At 48.4% G+C, this 14,548-nt stretch overlaps 1 protein-coding gene across 2 annotated transcripts in view; it reads left to right on the forward strand.

Moving 5' to 3' along the window:
- Positions 1-2,137: 2,137 nt before the first annotated feature.
- Positions 2,138-14,548, forward strand: part of Raw (NDT-like domain-containing protein raw) — a 336,980-nt gene continuing 324,569 nt past the window's right edge. The window contains exon 1 of one of the 2 annotated variants that reach the window (XM_077679559.1): positions 2,138-2,323. The gene's annotated coding sequence lies outside the window, so the exon portion shown is untranslated. The remainder of the gene's footprint in view (positions 2,324-14,548) is intronic. The other variant, XM_077679546.1, reaches the window with a different exon arrangement.

Raw genomic sequence — 14,548 nt, forward strand, 5'->3', positions numbered from 1 at the left:
CCTTCCGGGTTGTTTTAAATGGTCGATGTAAAAAAAAGTGCTACATCAGCCTTCAGAAAAGCTCTGAAGGGATGCATGACACACTCTGTTTTGCCGCTGCACTTGCCACGAGAGTGCGCCAGGGCAGCGTGTTTGTTCCATTGCAGAATCGTATGTACGCCTGGATAGAGCTAAACATTTGTCCGCACGTGCGGGCACATTCACCACAACTTTATTCCGCTCCTTGTTCCCTCTGTCAAGGCATACCGACTGAAGCTAAAAAGAATTTGAGACTTTTGATGATCTTTTTCTTATTGTCGCTTATAATTAAGCTCTTTAAGGGGACGACTTATCCTCCACCAGATTTAAAAGGCACAGAACTTGACGCAGAAGGTTTTTCGAGGGAAACTGAAATATCTTAATTAATGCAATTGACAAAAATTCCATCTCCTCACAATTTCCGTTTACAAATAGCTGGAAAAAAATCACAGGGCTCCTTTTGCACAAAAAGCACATGTCCTTCTTTATTTAGCACACGTAGCTAACCACAATGTCACGAACGAATTTTGCGAAATATGACGTGATTGCTTAAGGTGCATGGAAAACTGTAATTCTCATCTCCCCCCAACTCTCACAGACAAATCTAGAACAGAGTGAGGCCTTGTTACGCTTCGCGACGTAAAACCTGCAATAATTCTGCGGAAATCTATTTAAGAGCCTCTGTTCATCCAATCGTACCTCACAAGGGATGCACATCGGATTGTAGAATGTGGCCTTGTTCTCCAGGATGTGGACGAGGAGATGTGGAGTGGTGGGATATATCAAGGTGTCCATAATGGCACTCAGCTCTAACCTAGCTGTGAGGGATCAGAGAGGGCAGGCATGTTCGTATGGCCGATAAAGATCACACGGCTAGCTATTCAAAGCCTTCAGTTTTGCAAAACTGTGTTTGGGAAATCCGAGAGTGTTCGCGCAGTGCCCGCAGCTCAGGTCCTCGGCCAGGTGGAGGGTTTCCCCGGTTTTCTCTGTCCCTCTGGTCAGGTTACCGACAAGGTACGGGCAGGCCGAAGGCGTACACTCCACGCGTGCTCACTTAAGAGCACCCCCCCCCCCCCTGGGTCTGATTTCCGCTATGGACGCTAGCCAATGCAACAATACAAGAGCCATCGCACAATTGCGTCCATGGTGTCCGAGACAAACAGGGATGGCTGAAGGGAGCAGGGGCAAGGTGTTTAGCCGCTTGCGAACACCTCCTGAGTGCAGTGCGTGTATCCTGCCTGTATGGGGCGCAGGGAAGGAGCGCCAAGCAACCAGGGTGTAAGCGGCGGGCTAAGGGGGAGGGGCCCCCGAAATAACCGTTTGTTGAAACCGAGGAAGCGGGGCCTGAAAATAGGAGGGGGTGCCAGCGGGCCGCGCCACCGTCTCTCAGGGACGGCCGCCCGTGCCACGCGCGGAACATGCTGCTCCCGGGACGCTGAGCCCAACGACCGTTCTCCGCGCGAGCGGGACCGTCCACCGACCAACCCTGCGGCAGCAGCCTTGGAAGTCTTCCGCTGGCACCTTCTGCCAGCGCTACTCACGGGGCCCTGTGCGCCGAGGCACCCATGGAGTCACCGACAGGACGTGCAGTCAGTCAAAAGTGCGGACCATCCGTGCACCGACGACGCTAAACGAAAGAAAGCGAACACTGCGACCAGGGAGAATCGTGAAACGCGCGTGCGAAGCGTGAACGTCCCTCCGTTCGAACGTCGTTTCCGTCTGTGTTTCCTGCGAATGTCTTCCAGGCAGTGTTAGTTCTAGTTCCCGGAAGCAGGTACACCAAACATCGACGAAAAGGCGGTTTACGACGCACACATAGAAGCGTGGCTATACGACGAGACACGAGTGTACTGAGTTGCTTTATTGGACAAGTGAAAATCTCACGACGTCAAGCTCTACTGATTTCTGGATTTCCCTTTCCATCGGCGCGAACAGGCCAAGACAACGAACCGAGCACCAAGATTTGTGCCCGTGCAGCGACGACGTAACTTTCCGGGGCAAGCTTGAAGACTCGCATTTATACCGACAGAATCCATGCTAATCCATTTTCCCATCAAAGTGCAGCAAGGACACGTTTTCCTTCTCTACAAGTTGCTGAAAGATTGATGAAAAGGGATACGCGTAGGTCGAAAACTTGCACTTATGATTTGCTCGATTAAATGAGCCGTTGAATAATACAAGAACACTTTGGTGGTGTGACCGAGAAGCCATCGAGACAACGGAACCGTTCGGCACCAGCGCAAACGTCCTTGGAAAGAGTGCCCAAGAATGAAAGACTGCTTTTCTTGGATACCTCTACCGTTCAGTAAGTAATGCCGCATTTATGACAAACGCGCATACTCGAAGTGTTCACATAAAATGTCTTCCGTTGCCATGGCAAACATGGTTCAACATTTTGCCATGGTTCAACATGGCAAAACTGTGGACAGAAAGAAAGACTTTGATACAAGATTGTGAAACCAATAGCGAAAGCATTTAGAATGAAGCATGCGCTATTCTAACGAACCAAAGTCAATGACTATACGCGACATATGTAATCCTCAAATTGCAAATGGCCCAGGAACTGGTGCATTCTCTTCACCATGATTTGTATTGTTTACAAATAGGGGAACAGCGCAACGCAGACCAAACACAAGAAGAAGAAAGTGACAACCACGAGCGCTGTGGTTGTCACTTTCTTCTTGTTGTGTTTAGTCTGTGTTGCGCTGTGGTCGTCACTTTCTTCTTGTTGTGTTTGGTCTGTGTTGCGCTGTTCCCGTATTTGTAATCATGCACCAACTCGCCCAAGCCTTAACCCTTGTATTGTTTGTTTGCAACGTACAGCTCGCTACGAATAGGGGTCTTGAAAAGAGAAATCCTAGCTTTACTCTGCATTTATAACGAATGCAGCGTGATGCTGGAGCTCCTCGCCTCTCAACTGCTGATGCACGGGAAGGCAACCGTGCAGGAATAAAATATTTCGCGGGAAGGCAGATTCGCCTTTCCATGGGTGTTAACGAGTGTGTCTAACATACCTAGAATTTCTAGAAATGTTTACTGAATCGAAAGGCCGGCCCAATCCCAATGAGGGGTGCTTATTTAGCCGCTTCCTTTATATGCGAGTAATCTGTGCAGGACGATGTATACATAATAATACGGGTGCCCAAATGGTTCTTCAAGCTAAAATAATAATGCGGTACCCGCTTCCGTCACAGAACTAGTGACAGCCCTTTTCCGCCAGGGCAACTAAACTCCCAAGAAGTTCGTACCTTAAAGGCACGCTTGGTTACAAGCAAAAGTCGTGTAACTAAACATATAAAGGGCGTAGGACAGTGTGAAGTGTATTTTATTAAAAACCACACAAAACATACATTTCAAGTCAAACTTCCCACCGAATAAAATACCTTGTTTTGCGCCCATATAAAGAAAGTATTTGTTGCTGCTGTTTAACCTTTGCACTGCTGTTGGTATTATTTGTATTTTACGTTTACTGAAAAATGTTACGCGTAACACGTATAAATTATTATTTTCCGTCGCTTAGCTTAGCGACAGTCAGAACGAGTCGTCACTGCAAATTTTCTGCGCAGTTAAAAGCAAAGTCTGCGTGCATGCGCTCTAGCACAAACGCAGGCTGGCAAGAAAAATATGAAAGAATTGTTATTAGCTCAACTGCATCAATAAAAAGCCAGTTTTGGGTAAGGCGAACTTACTGATGCAGGGACTCAAAGAAATCGGGATGTGGCAATGCGTAAGAGCAGTACCCAAGTTCACTATTCGCACGAGTGTAGTGGGACGCCGAAGTTTCGTGAGAATGACGCGGGAAAAAAGTGGAATTTGAAGCGACGAAGCAACAATTTCTCCTTCGAAAACGGGTGTTTGCAGCAGGTGTAATGCGCGCGTGATGTGCTTTTTTTCCTGAAATTTCCTCGATGATATTAACTCAGTGGTTTTCAGTAAAACAGGAAAGTACAAAACAATAAATATAAAAGGAAGCGCCGGCGCAGGAGCGGTTGCCGTGTCACGACCTGTCCGCTTGGAGTATACTTTCACAGCCGGAAAAAGCCGCAAGAGCTGCTTTTTGGCCGCCAACCATCGGACATTTGTGCTGCCGCTGTTGTTATGAGGCTCGGATAACAGGGACCTAAACTGAGATGCCCAGCGCCGGTCGTTTCTTATCAAAAAGCTCCAATGGAGGCGCGATAGTGCGGGCAATATGACGTCCCTTATCTGAAGGCGCGAACGAAGGTCAGTAAGCGCGGCGAGCAAATTTATTTGCGGACGTTTGGCACACAAGGGCATGCCTTCGCCGGTGGACAACGGAGCTTTCCGCGGTCCCTACACGGGCGAACAGGCGGTATCCATGGCTCCTCCGACGCAGCCCGTCGGAGTCGCTGGCCGGCAAAAGGAGGTGTGTCGGAAGCCCATGGCGGCTCCTCGGGCCTCCTGTCTGCCCGAGGTTACGGCTGCCCCCAGCATGCAGGCTGGCGGTACGTTGTCTTCGGAGATCGCACGCTTGCGCTTTCGGGGCCATCCACCGAGTGCAATACTGCACCCTGCTGCTCTCATCACTTCATCGGGGCTTCTGATCGCTAAGAGCAGGCGCGAGAAAGTGCGCCAGAAGTGTTACCGCGCAGGCCCTTCTACGGGGCTGAAAGATACTTCTCTTCTTTCTCTCTCCCTCCCCCTCGACAGACTTCTGGTTGCTGAATGGTCAACGAGAACAGCCGCTTCGGTATTTTACACCATGTACACCTTTTACACACCAGATCAGGCATGGCGGCTAATTTTTCCAGAGAAAGAAATTTAAATCTGGCAAAACGCCCAGCATACTTTTAGCAGGCAACATTGATACCCGAGGGTATTCAGCATGTATAACCGCACCCTACAAAGCTTTTTTTTTTTTTTGTTTCAAGGAAGCTATGGAAAGATTTTTTTACGTACAGCAGCCACATCGAAATACGGCAAGGGGGGAAAATGTTTACGACGGGCAAGGTTGGCACTAGGGTGTTGCGTATGCAGAGCTATACCGAGCAATATTTTTCGATAGACCTTTCGCAAAAGTTTTGTACATTCAGTGGCCGCCTTCATCGTATTCTTGGGTCACCGGCGTACGCTCTTGCAAATGCGACTTTTGAGAAACCTGTAAAATAATAAGGCACTTATTTTGTACTCGTTAAACAGTACACGTGACATTTAATGTTGGTTCGAAGAATTTAAACTTTGTTTTTTGCGCACCCAAGCAACACGTCGGCTACAGTGCTCTCTGTAGTGCGTGAATCAATTTAGGCCACTTGGGGTTCCTCAGTGCCCGCTAAAATCTCGTGCACAAGGGTGTCTTTATTTCGCCTCTATCAAAAATAGAGCCTCCGCCCCCGAAATCAAGCCCACGGCGCTGTGCTTACCAGAACAACGCCCTGTCAGCAAAACCCCAACCGCTGGTTACCATGAGCAAAGAGCGTTCGAAGGGCACCACGCCTTGCGTGTTTGGTCATGGATGGTAAAAAGTTTATTGAGCTTAAAGGGGAAGGGGTAGAAGGGTGTGGTTAGCCCCCTAAGTTTAGGAGGCCTCTTGTCCGGGCTGCCTCCAGTGCGCGCCGCACCAGGGCGATCTGGCACTCCGGTGCGGAGCTGGTCAGCTCGGACTCCCACTGCTCAGGGGAAAGGGAGGGGGGAGGGGTGTTGCTGGCAGCAGAAGACGAGATGGTAGGTGTTGAGAGGGATTTCACAAGATGAATTTAAACATTTCTTTTGTTGAGAAAGACGAGGCTGTAGGAAGGTTGTTTATCATTTCCCTGCCCTTCCCTCCTGCGTGCATTCTCCGCATCAAATCCGTGTATCACTTCGCATGAGGCCAGGCGTTCGATTCGAGGCTCTGTATATGATGAAGGTTGGATGCGAAAATGTCCCGGTGCATAAGATTTCTGCGCACATTAGGGAATCACATGAGGCATAGATTAACATAGTCCTCCTCTACGGCGGGCTTCATAGCGCAAGAGTAGCTTCGGCGCATCAAACGGAAGACTAGAAGGAAGTCGGGATTCCAGCCTCCCTCGGAATCAATATTTACTGAAAAGTTGTCTTGCTCTAGCTGCTGAGAAAAATTTCGGACGTCTACCAGGGCGCGTCGACAAGGAATCACACAAGCTCGCTCTAAAGCTAGTGTAAAATGTTCTGTTGCTCTCAATTTAACATATGTAGCTTGAAAAAAATCAATGGGCCGCTAAGACGACTCTATCGTTACAGTAAGTTTAATTTACTTGTCATAATTGGTTAATTTACTGTGAAGTTGTAGACGTAACAGAATTCCCGTCTGCTATCAATACATGACGGTCTACAGAGGGATACTGCAGAAAGCGACTTTATTTTAATCGTTTTCCTAATTTCCAGCTTTGTTTCATTGCTTTATTGAAACAATCCCGAAACAAATTATATGATAAAATTAGAATTAATTTTAATGAAGTTTAATAAGTCACCATACATAACTCAATATGGTTGTTTGCACAGTTTCGCTGGTCTTCCAGGGCTCCAATGTTTTTTGCACGTCACCGCCTATATACGGCGGTTGTGGTTCGCGAGGTACGTCGTTCTTATTACTTTTGTTTTTGTTGTTGTTGTTGTTGTTGTTGTTGTTGTTGTTGTTGTTGTTGTTGTAATTTCGCGATCCTATACACTTGCCTCAAAAACGTGGCCTTACCCAAACTGTACGAGTATTAATTAGCATCGCTTCAATTTTTAAGCTTATTTTAATTAAGAAAATTTCCCTTGAATTCTCTCATCGGATAACGATAGCTTTTCTGTGCCGGGAATTACCGTACTAATGTGCGTCGCGTCTCTGCGGTGTACATGATATATTGTAATATGTTGCGTTCAAGGGAGCGAAGAGTCGTCATCGCATAGGAAAACGGCGACTGGACGGGCTGTGGCATGGGCATATCGAGACACTTCGTCACCAGGGTGGTCGACCACCATTATATTCTTACTCGGGAGCCACTGAAGTAGAACGCTTCAAAATATTTTTCGGGAATACGTCACACGGTAAACGAGCCTGAAAGTCAGCGATGCCGAAGAAGTGCGTCTGTCTGTTTGGTATGCTTCTTACGCGGATAAAGTGTGTCACTGAAAATTACGGCTTCTTCTGACCAGCGTCAGTGGGAAATCGCTGCGGGTTCTTCTGCAGGACAGAGTGTCCTCTGTACTAAGCAGGAACAGAGTGTAAATGCAAAGCAGTGCAGTCACATCAAATGTTCCCCGAACAAGGGCTCGGCTTCCAGACTTCAGTCATAACGAAACGCGCGAAGATAAGAAAAAAAAAAGCGCCTAAAATTTTTGAGTGGGCATGGCGGAGGATACTCATGCGTGTATCCGTAATGGTCCAGGGACAGAAAGCTCAGCCGCAGGCTTGAAGGTAAATTCAAGAACTTGATGGAGTAATATAAGATGTCGAACAGCTAAATAGTGAGCGCGCCATTCAGCCGAGGTCATGAAATACTCGGATGGATTGATAAATATGGTATTTCGTGAAAGTTGCCAGCGCTGATCCCAACCCCAAGAATAAAATCGGGCGTAGATTGTTACGGAAGGGGGCAATTTGGCAAGCACTATGAAGTAATGAAGTCAGTTATGCCACTAAAAACGAGTAAAATAAAATCAATGGCTACCCCCGGTGCTAAATTATCGGTCAGAAACGTCATGCCTTACTAAGCACGTTGAAAAAGAAAAGCTATATCAGGCCAAATAGCAATGGAACAAAGGATGGTAGGCGCGAAGCTTAGGGATACGAAACGAGTGTCTTGGATAAGGGAGAAAACACGTGTACAAAAAGCACGCAGCTCAGACTAAGTCAAAGTGATGGTGTTAAAAGCGGTCATGTCATTTGGGCTATGATAACAGGTGAGCCACCCGAGTAATGGAATGGGTAGCTCAGGGCGGTGGCATGAGGAATTAGGAGATTAGGAAATTTGGAGGGGGTGGATTAAGCACAGATTTGGATGATGCAGGATAGAAAGAATGGTTATAAGCCTACGCGAGAAGCATTTTATGGGGATGTTGACGATGATGCCGTTGACGCTGTTTATGTTGATGGTGGTTTGATGATGCCGCCGCCGCCGACGACGACGACGTAGATGATGCTATAAAAGCAAAAAAAAAAAAAAATTCAGTGTATATACAACTGAATCCGAAAACTGACTATATCCGGGGACGCGGGCGTCAGCTCGCTGCTCTTCATAATAACCCTACTGCTCGTGCGCCTTCACATTAATCGTTAGCGCTGGTGTCGTGTGTTTCCTTACTTCTTCCTGTTGTTGTCGCTGTTACCGTTAATTCGTATTTTGTTCGGAGATTCTGAACTACGCTTTAGTAATGCCCCGCTGCTTTTCCCACGGTTTTCCAGCTTCCACCCCGCGCGTAACCGGCATACGCGCACCACTCTATCGACGCAACGCGTGCACGCCCAAGTTCTCTTACGACAGAGTGTGCAACCACCCAGTGGGATTCCTCCGCACGCGCGGCCTCAGTGGGACGCGGCGCCGCACCAAGGTCTTCTCGCGGGGGTCGCCGCGTAGTCTGCCCCGGGCGATGTAGCGTGGAAACACGGCAGTCTGGCGCTGTACAGACAAAACGGGTGGCGCGCGTTGATACTCGTTTGGTGTCGTAACAAGGCGCGTCTGTACGCACCCTTGTGCGCCAGTCGGCCTTGGCGGCCGTGCGTGGTGGGAAGAACAGACGACTCCTGCTCGTAATCCGCATCTCAAGCTCCACAATGTAGGCCAAGTGCACGGAGGCAAGCGAGAGCTCCCCGTAACTCTTCCGATTGGTCATTCTGAACAGTGGCGTGCGCAGGATGTCATATCGCGGGGAGCCGAAAGAATGGCGAAAGAAAATTAAAAACGAAGAAAAGAACAGACAACAAGAAATCCATTCGAAGTGAACACGTGAGAGTTTGGGGTTGTGGGATGTATACCTCACATCTTCCTATTGTTTGTATTCTTTTTTTCCTTCGCGGGCATTGCGAATAGTTCATCGCTGTGGTGAGAGCAGACACAAATGCTGCGCAAACGTAAATGGTGCACCACTTGCGGTAGAAATGATCCGTAGCCGTTATTTGACGAGAGCAACTGGACCTGACAGTAGGATGCGTTTGAACAAATATTCAACGGGTCATTCCTGCGGTGCAGACAGTATTTGTGCAGTTGCAACGCAGCCTGAATTAAATAACACCCATTATATAAAATTTTAAGGCTATTTCTGTCCCGTGGTATTTGGCGTTGTAGTAGCGTTTTCCCGATATTCATGGTGAATATTCTCCTGGGAGAAAAATTGTGTGCGATATACCTTAGAGACGATGGTCGCGAAAGCGAACCACATCTTTTCAATACTACAGCTGTTCAGTGCGGGTATGGTACGGGATAACGGGGCCTGTGGACCAATTACGGAGAAGAACGGTGACGTTGGAAAATATGGGATCCGAAGTGCGTGGTGCCTGCAAACCAGGTAATACAGACGGGCTCCATCACAGTGACACCATGCAATTTCAGATCGGTCCGAAAATCGAAACGTTAAAATTCTTTTTTTTTTGTCAGTACCAGCACCGCGTATAGCAAGCCAGCCCCTCGAAATTACGTGACCGTAGCTGTGCGCTTAAAGCCGGCAAGTATGGCTGCCACGCGCTCGTGTGAAATCGTTGTTATAGTACTATATGCTCCAAAACCGGAGAGGTCTGCGCAGCTCGATGTGTGCCTCGTCAGGAACGAGGACAACGGCACAGGACAGCGCCATTACAAACCGACATCACAGGGTCTAATAACAAATCAGAATGTGTAATTCCATCTTGTATATTTCCTGATCAACGGGACGTGTACAGGTTGTATAGTTCGCCGTTTTCAGTATTCAAATTCTATGGACGCATGCTGAACGTAATGTTCCGTCAGAGCAGATGTAGGCCCCTTGTACCTCCCGCCTCACTGCTACGTAACCGACATGTTTACGAGGCATCTATACTTATTTCACAGCACTGTGTTATGTCAGTTCACAGAGTGAACATGTCTAAGGATATGGAGAGCGGTCACAGCCAATATTTTAGCTGACCCGCAGGTTTCGGATTTATTATTCTGCTATGTGCATTATCTCCCGAGACCGCAGTGGGCCCTACCGGTTTCACGGGGTCTTCATACTCGATAGACACTTCAGGCCAGACTAGTTGGCCGGTCACATTGCCTATTCCTCCGCGCTTAACACTCAGTCCCGCTCACTTCTTCGTGTTGCGTACGTATGCGTCCGTATCGCGGGCCAGATGAACCTTGCCATTACGTACTTGCATTGTCGTCGCGTCGCCACAGTCGCTAAGGGAGGGTCGCTCCTCCCAGTGTCCGTTACCAGGTGCTGCAGATATGAGCTGCAGATAGTACGAGACGCTCGCGCGTTATTTAGGCGAGATAATTTTACTGGCCAGGGCCGCCAGTGCTATCTCGACTTGTAGGTCTATAGGCGGCACTGCAAAGAGAGTTGACTTTTGCGGTATCAGTGCGCTCCTCTCAGCAAATCAACGAACACATGCCCCTCATCTGTTCTTAAATGCTAATGTTTAGGCCACAGCACCATTTCCGTATACTTGCCTCCGATTCCTTATTTATTCCGGAGTCCACATTGTGACCGTACAGGTGGAGTGCTTCCCGCCGCGTGACTCTCAGTGACCTCATGCGGGTGGAGAGGGACGAAGCTATCCTTATCTCTGCGAGCAGTCACCCGGCCACGACTCCAGCCCGCCATGCTCACGAATGATATAGCCAAGGGACTGCCAAAGAGTGCAGCTAAATATTCTGCTCTGAGCTCAATCGTGTCTTTATTCGCTAGTGCTTGTTATGCAAAAATGATGCGAAATATTTTCCTCAAGGACAGCCCGTAGGAACTTGCAGAAAAATAAACGACCATATAAATACACCAAAGACGACTTAAAAGGCAAATTAGAAAGTAATTCGTAAATTGAGAGAAATTATTCGGAGTGAAATTGTCCTAAAGAGAAATTGAATTATGCTCCAACCAATCGCACATAGACAAAACCCGACGTTTCGAAGACGGCTCAGCTTCTTCTTCAGGGGTGACTGGGGCCACACTGCAGCTGCGTCTTATAGTCTTTCACCGTTGCTTCCCTCGCGAAAAGCCCTTCGCTAGTACTACCGTACAAGCCGGTAAGAAAGTAGCCAGAAAGTAAAATTAACTATCCAATTAAAACCGAAAAGTTATTGCATGCTTTGGCGCAATTTCCTAGCCTCCTCCTTGGCACTAGGGACAGCTTGGCGTTCTTCTTGCGTGTCTTCTTTTAAACCATGAAGATTCGCTGCATGAACACCTTGCAAGCGAGCGGCGCGTTGAGCGCGTGTTGCGGCCATGTGAAGTTGCTTAGCCATCACGCGTGGAGCTTCCCTACTATCCCTACCCCGCCTTACTCCCAGTAGTGACTCGCTCCGCAGGGCCCACCTCCTCGTCCGGCTGGACCTGCTTTCTCCTCAGCGGCTGTTTCCTGGTGACCAACTGCATGGGCGCACCACCGACCGCCGTGTTTAAATCATTCGCCCTTTAAAAGAAGAAACAGGGCTGTGAAGGCCTTATCTTACGGCAAAACAATTTTTGAAGGTGATCAAATTAGGTCTGTATTCACCTTTCAAGTGCTACCGCATGAAAATGAACCGTTTCACAAAGATCAAATTGGGCGCTTTACGCCCCTGTGCTATGAGGTCCCCACTTATGGGGATATAGAGATTAAATAAGACCGCTCGAGGTTCCTTAACGAGCCAGGGAATTTCTACATAAGGGTATTTTGCTTTTTGCCTTTAACAAAAAAAAAAAAAACCACGCCGGTCGGGAATCGCCCCCGTGACCTTGTACCCAGCAGCGCAACGCCTCGGCCATTGGGCTGCCGACCCACAACGGCGGGTTAACTGCATAACAAATTACCCCGAACTGAATATTGTTGCACAGCCAGGCCAGTAGGACAGAAAGCGAGTTTTATAGCAAAGCTGCTTCTGGCTAGATACCCGTGCGTTTTTGTTCTGCGTGAACAAAAACACACTGCGTCCTCTCTTTGTCCGTGCTTCAATCAGGTGCGTCGCAGTTTCCTCCGGCTGCCCTAAAATGGCGGTAGTCATGTACTCTGGAACACCATCCTTGAAGCACCACCCGCAACACCCCTCTGAATTCTGTAACACCATCTGGAACACGTGTCTTTCAAGAGCGAGGTATTCCGTAGCGTGAGGCGTTCGTGTGTGTGTACGTTTGATTGTTTGCTTGCTTGCTTGCTTGCTTGCTTGCTTATAAGCGTCTGCTGCCGAAGGAGGCGTCCGCCGATGCATAAACTTCAAATATGCCTGCCGAGCACGCTACAAGGGCGCCGCACTGTCGACGTTGTCGTCGTGGCTAATTCTCACAACAGCACGGCCTGCATGCTACGTTGAAGGCCGGGGTCGTTCCATGATTGCAACTCCAGTGGCAGAGGAAAGAAAAACTATTGTCGCCCCGAGTTCGTGCCTTTGTTGAAAATTATATGTCACCTCAGCTTCGCTTAATTGTCATGCACCTTGACCCCAGGTGCATGACCCGCGTTTTTTTTTTTTCTCTCTCTTAGGTGGTATGAGACTCGCCGAAGTTTTGAAAACCGATAATTTTCTCGGAACAAAGCAAATATCAGTTGGTGTCCCTATGGTTAACAGCTGATTTAACACTGTAGATATGGAGCCTCCTGGTTCGAACTGATCGTGAGAAAATACTGTAATGTTGTCGGCATAACCACTCACCGTCTGTCCTTTATTGCGTGCTCTCGCGTTCATAATTCTTCAAAGTCAAAAGTTTGCACAGCGAAGAGTAAGCGTAAACACCTTTGATGGCCAGCGTTCGATTATTTGTTCTCCTCCGGCTGACGTGGGGTGCGCTTGCACACATGCTCGTGTAAATGGGACTTATTGCCGTCGAGTCAGTGCATACCGAAACCTTGGCTAAGTCGAGCTTCCGGCTTCTAGTGCTTACTTCCTCGTTCCAAACCATGCATTCCTTCGGGGTTACGGATGCGATGCCGACTGGGCGGACAGGAGCGGTAGGCAGAATTTTCGTAACCCGCAGACTTCTGTACAATCACGATACAATGACTCACTGAAGTGAATGAAACAGTCTTGAATCAAGCTGGTTAACGAGATCACCTCAGAGTCACATTTACGTGAGTCACGCATAATGTATTCTTGAGGAAGAGTCGTATCGTACGACGAAGAGTAAACCCGCTGCTGCCAACAGACCCGCCGCAGCTCACCACTCGGCGGTGTCTGGTGGATGCCGACGCAGCCGCGCGAGTCAGTCACTCTGCGCTATAGCGCAGCGGCAAGTGAGCGAGCGCCCCGGCGCGTTGGCTTCCTTCCAGGCCCTCGGACGAGTGCGCGTCAACACCACCTCGGCGTCGAGCACTCGCCGAGAACCGGATCTGGGCGAAAGGACTCTTACGATTCGTGTTGTCCCTCCCGATTCGCCAGAGGGGCCGGGCCGCTTCGCACCGGTGCGCAGGTTCCCTAGCCTTCGCCTGACGCCCTCAAGGCCGCCACAAGGAATGCTGCCGTGTACACGTCAAGCACAGGATGACTGCTCAGCGAGTACCTGCCTTCAACTAACGGCGTAACGGTATTACGAGACATGGAGCCTGATAGGGGCTCTAGAAACAGCTAGGTGGCCGGGAACCATAGTGAGGGACGATGTTTGCCGTGTTTATACAGTTTATCAACGTGCTTTAGCTCCATCATACAAATTTCTGTGGTCTCCCTCGCCTCTCAGCGCACAGATCGCACAGTCCCAGTGCTGCCTTAACTGTGCTACTCGAACGCACACGCAAGCACGCACGCGCGCGCGCACAGACACACCATATACACACACAGGCAAAAAATAATAAAATAACACCAAGGAAAATACCAAATTTTAAAAATATGAAAAAAAAAACATTTAAAACAATGTAAGAAGTGCAAAAATATCGAAAATTTTAGAAAACACGACAATGACCTAACAAGATCACAGAGGTCTGTCTAATTCAGCGTCCTAGCGCGATTAACTCAAAAAGAAAACAACACGGAGAAAACGGCGCCGTCTGGCTATAAAACGACGCCAAAGAGAGGCGCCAGCAGTAGTTTGTTCCGAATTTTTCCGATAAAGAGAAATTACAAGTACCAAAGCGGATAGAAAAAAACATCTGCAAGTCGGTCATCCCGTCTCATCTGATGAATACAAAAGGTAAACAAGAAAATGAACACGGAAAACTTAATTGTATGCCTTATCCTTTATGCAAAACCGTGTATAAATACGGAATCTCAATTCGTGTCGTTCGTTAGCTCGACGCTTTGCGGCTCTTGTGGAAGAATGTTGCGTGTCCGCCTGTATATGGGATATTGCTTGTTTTGCTGTGCCCAGTGTTGGCAGTATTGTATTAAAAGTAACGGCTTTAACGGTAACGCGTGGCTTTTTTTTGTAGATTAGTCACATACTGGTGGCCCTTTCTAAAGAGTAACGGGTAACCTACGATAAGCCT

The sequence above is a fragment of the Haemaphysalis longicornis genome, unplaced genomic scaffold, assembly GCF_048455015.1.
Source record: "Haemaphysalis longicornis isolate Haplotype H1 unplaced genomic scaffold, Haemaphysalis longicornis Haplotype H1 scaffold_1, whole genome shotgun sequence".
NCBI classification, from domain to species: Eukaryota; Metazoa; Arthropoda; class Arachnida; order Ixodida; family Ixodidae; genus Haemaphysalis; species Haemaphysalis longicornis.